This window comes from Gouania willdenowi, chromosome 7 (genome assembly GCF_900634775.1).
Source record: "Gouania willdenowi chromosome 7, fGouWil2.1, whole genome shotgun sequence".
Lineage (NCBI taxonomy): Eukaryota > Metazoa > Chordata > Actinopteri > Blenniiformes > Gobiesocidae > Gouania > Gouania willdenowi.
In genome coordinates this window covers 30193430-30198579 of record NC_041050.1, presented here as the reverse complement: position 1 = coordinate 30198579, position 5150 = coordinate 30193430, and positions in this window count along the sequence as shown.

The window sequence follows — 5150 nt, the reverse complement described above, 5'->3', positions numbered from 1 at the left end:
ACGTCCGTAGATGATGTGATTGAATTAGCCACTGCGGTTCTTTATAGAGGCGAGCAGCAGCCAATCAGAGAGAAGCATGCAGCGCACGAGGCGTTCACGGGTAGCAGGAACAAGGACACATGGAAATACACCGACTTCACATTATGTGGCAATATGTGCACCCTAAGTGACAAATTAAATATATTTATTAATCATAGGCGGCGGAAAACACCCTACCCTATAAATAGTGACCCAAGCACAACTTATCAACCCAATTCTATTCTAATTTTAATTTTGTAGCTTTTATCCTGTATAGAAATATCAGTGGTTTCTGCTAGTTTATTTTTATTATTATTATTTTTATTATTATTATTTTTATTATTATTATTATTATTATTATTATTATTATTTATTTATTTATTTTTTTTATTTTTTTTTTTTTACCTACCCACTTTTCTTAGTTTATATGAATGAGATAACGAAACCAAACAAGCCTTAACTGTTTATGACAATTTGAATGTATTGATTTCTGATAAAACCTCTGACCGTTTCTTTTTAGTTGTTTTATTTTAATTTATTTTTTACTTTTAATATATGTACTAGTTCTGTAACTGTTCAGTCTGGAAAAAGATATTTCTCTTTATAACTTATTAATAACCTACCTTATTGTGTAAAAACAAAATAAAAGCATATGAACTATAACCTTACAGAAAAATCACCAACATTGTTTTGTCAAAACTCATCCACAAGAAGCTGAGTTTGTAATCATATAATATTATGTAGAGTCATTTTTTAAAACGTCTAGTATGTGTGTATACAGTATACTTCATTTATTATATATTTTTATTATGTATGCAGTGAGTAGTCCTATCGTCACCTGTGAGACCCTCACTTGTTTGGTGCACAAGCAGGAAATGAATTGAATTGATAAACAGAGTGGATCAATAACAAACCACAACTAAAAACCAATAAATGCAATGACAGTTTCACTGAAGACTGATTGGTTTGTTTTAATCTATACTTTAGTCAAGACTGTTTGATCAAAATAAGACTTATTATTCTTTGTAAACTCATTTTGAGATGGTTTGATTTTACTCATGATGATGTACCTGCTCTTTCACCACATGTTTAATACAGACCTAGGCAACTGTTGGCCCGGGGCCCTCGGTCTAATTTCGTGAGGGCCCCAAAACAAAATTGTAATTCAGGAAAATGGAAGTTATGTGAAGCCCAACATAACATACAAAACTCCAGAAACACAGAAAACGACAGCAAAATGCACAAAATGTCAACAAAAGTACACAAAATGGAAACAAAGAAGCACTGAACAACCATTTCAACACAAAATGACTACAAAACAAAATACACAAAAGGACTTCAAAGACACAAAATGCTAACAAAATTGCACAAAATGACAGAAAAATGCACAAAAATACAATAACACAAAAAATATATATAACAAAAACACACAAAATGACTCAAAAAATACAAAAAGGTTATGAAAATGTGCCATATAGACAAGAAAAAACACAAAAGGTAAACAAACACCAAGAAAACCAACACAAGACTACAGAGACAAAACCCTTAGTTCTTTCCTGTAGTAATGCTCAGCTTGGTTATTTTTCTAAATGCTAACATAAATGTTCATAATGTGGCCCTTGGATCAGACAATCACATTTTTGTGGGCCCCGCTCTGATCGAAAGCTTGTCAAATGTAATAGTAAATCATATTTAGAATTTGGTCCTAAATGAACAAAACTGTGGATCTATATCTAACATTATGATGTTTTCTTCCCCCACTGTATCAATTTCTCAACTGACTGACAGCTTTCAATTCTACATCCAAACAGTTGTTTTCTCTTCAAAGGTGTGACCTGTGTAAGTGGTAAATGTGACACTATTCTGATGACAGTGTGAGGCTGAGCCCCCCCTGATGGGAGGATCAAGCCTCTGTTCTCTGGCCCGTGCTGGTCAAACCCCTGGAGTCACTTAAGGCAGTGACTTTCACACCGTGAAGGGCATTACTGTATGGAAACAGGCTCTCGTATATGGAAAAGGGAAATTAAAAGATAAAAGTCGATTAAGCACCTTCTTCAGAGTCTGGCGGCCTCCTGCCTAATTTACTTACCGTTGCCAATCCCAGCTCCTGCTGGGCTTTGCCCCAGGAGGTTAAAGCAATTTACCATTGTCCACAAACAGCCAATATACTCATGCTAGATACTGTCTGTGTTTTATAGCCCTATATGTCACCTTGTCATCACACAAAGCCCTGGTAGTGGCAGATATGTCTACATGCTTAAGAAAATTTATTTCAGTGTTGTTAGCATTTTTATTAAATGTATTCCCCAACAGCAGCATCTGGATCAGGATAGTCCTGCTACTTAATACTAGTCTGTGTTTGGAAAAGTGTGCAATACAATACAAGACATTCCTGATCTCATCATTAAAAATGTTTCGTTTTTTAATGTTTTTTAAATGTTTGTGAGCCTTCAGCGATTGATAGTTCATATTATGGCTATGCCGACCATGTGTGGTAAAGTTTACAGTTCACTCTCATGTGTTACTCGCAGATGTTAGAAAAAAAGCAAAGTGTCGTTTGTGTTGCACTAATAACCAACAGAGGTCATGCAGCTTGCAAGTAGCGTTGCCAGATTTGATGATTTCCATGGAGGCCAATGTCTAGACATTTAAGTCAAAATATTTAAATTTGGCATATTTAGTTGTAAAAATGTAGAGTGACTGCCCTCTATGTGTTGAAGCACTGCTATTACAATCAAATTTTGCTATTGGTTGAAAATTGTGGTTTGTGACGTTTTGGTGGCTTCTCAGTCATTGTTGGCCCCGCCTCTCCTATAAAAACTAACAACTGAGGCTCTGCAGTCTGTGGAGAGTTGGTTGGATTGAGAGAATTAGGTATAGTAAGCACTGAGTAGGTAGTTAGCATAGCATAGATTGTTTTTTTGATATATTATAGTATAGGCTGGGTGTGTCTTAACTGCTCCAGGATCCCCGCCCATAATCAAGGCATTTTTTTGAATTTCCAACCTCGACGTATGTCAGCCAAAACCTCAGGCTAGTTACTCTTTAAGGTTGGAGTGCCTATACCAGAGGTCTGCAACCTTAACTCTCAAAAGAAGCATTTTGGCTCATCTGTCCTGGATTAAAGCCCTCCCAAAGCCAAAGCCAAAGGAAAAAATAAAAAACTTTTTAATGAAGACAACGCAGTGTATAAAATTCAGATAATGTTTTTAGATAATTCAATATATTTGAAGGGCTACAAAAAAATAACTTCAACTCATGCTAATTGCTATATTTCTGTCACTTATCAAGCATGCATATTAAGCCGGCATATTTGCAGTTAAATTAATCTGTCCCCATACAATTAAAATATATACTTACTTCCTGAATAGTCTTTTAGTTAATTTAGTAATTTTAACGGGGATATAAAACTTAAGGTTGACCACGAGTGGAGGGAAAGTTAATAATCTGTAGTTGTTTCAGGAGGTGAAGTAGGAAGGTGGTAGAGTTATTACACAATGCGATTTATTTTTAGGTTAACAAATCGTTATATCGTGATTTTATTCGGTGTCAAAATCATTAATCATTAATAACCTCTGTAAGAAAATAATTATTTATTTCAATATTTTTGAAAGCTATAGAGAGCCATTGCAAAAGAGTCAAAGAGCCACATGAGGCTCCAGAGCCGCAGGTTGCAGACCCCTAGCCTATAGTTAATGAATGGTGGTACTGTTTTTTTTTTTTGGTTGTTTTTTAAATTTAATTTTGGCTTTGTTTTTTTGTGCCAAATAATCAGTTGAATATACCAACTGTTTAAATTAGGGCAGTTGATAAATTCTGAAATCCTAGTGGTTCACTGCTTAACCTTGCTTTCTTGCAGCGCAGGATTATGGGTTATCCAACATATTTTTAACCTTAATTTTCAACTAACCCTGTAACTTCATATTCCTCTCTATATAACCTACCTGGGTACAATATGACACTGCTCTGACCAGCAATAAAGTATTAATAGAGACTGTGAATGGGTGGTGTAGCGTAAAAGCAATTTCACTCATGAACTTTGGCTATACCAATTCTAGCAGGAATCAGGCTGGTGAAAGCCAAACCTGCTTAAGTTCACTTATTCATACCTTACCGTACACCATCTGTTCATTCAATTATATGGGTTGAGTTATAGTGAGAAAGCTCCAACAAACACAAACGTTTCTATTCCTCAATCAAATTTAGTAATAACCCTAACATACAAGTAGGCTATCTGTAATGTTCCTCAGATTTTAACCTGTGTTAAATCCCAGTGATGGGCATTTAATAAACAGAAGGAAGTAAACTATTATTTAATATCACTTCCTGACATTTCCGTCAAAGATAAAGTAATAAATGTTCAAATTTGAATTGTCGGAGAGTCGTTTTCATAAAAGAATGACTTGATTCTGGGACTCGCCACTAAAGTGTAGGTATTGCTATCAAAAATGGGATTTGTGAATATCTGAACAGGATTAAAAAGGTTTATGTTCTATTCATTCATTGTTCTGTATCTGCTTTATGCTTTCCAGGGTCGTTGGAGTCTTTCAGCTCACATCACACACACAAGTCAAGAGACAGAGAGATGGCTTTTACACACGTTTAGGATAGCATGCATACTCAATATAGGGTTTTCACCGACGTCACTTTCTGGCAGTAACCCGGATGCGCGGCCATGCTGGAGGTAAGCGGATGTTGATGCTACATGTTGCAGGCTCACGGAGGTGTACTCTGTGATGGATAAATCACAGAAAATGCATTATAGATGCAAAGGCATACAGGGAAGGACTTGGTCCTCAGGAAAGGGAACGGTATTTGAAAAAAAATACAGTTTATTGGTGGTGCAGATCCATGCGAGTCCGCTTCCTCGTCTTGGATCAATGACGACCCGGAGAGTCGTCCGTCTATTATGTATCCTGATTCCTGATATCATCAACTACCTGGATTTCACCAAGCTCATACACAGTAGAAGACCTTAAATCTTATAGAAGTGTGGAGGTCGGGTGCGGCTGCAGAGGCTCGCATTAGCAACGAATACATATCGGCAGATAACTCAGTCAGTTCTAATAATTTCATAGTGAGCCTGCAGCGTAGTTACTCTAAAATAGTAAACGACCGCCAGGCAATCTTAT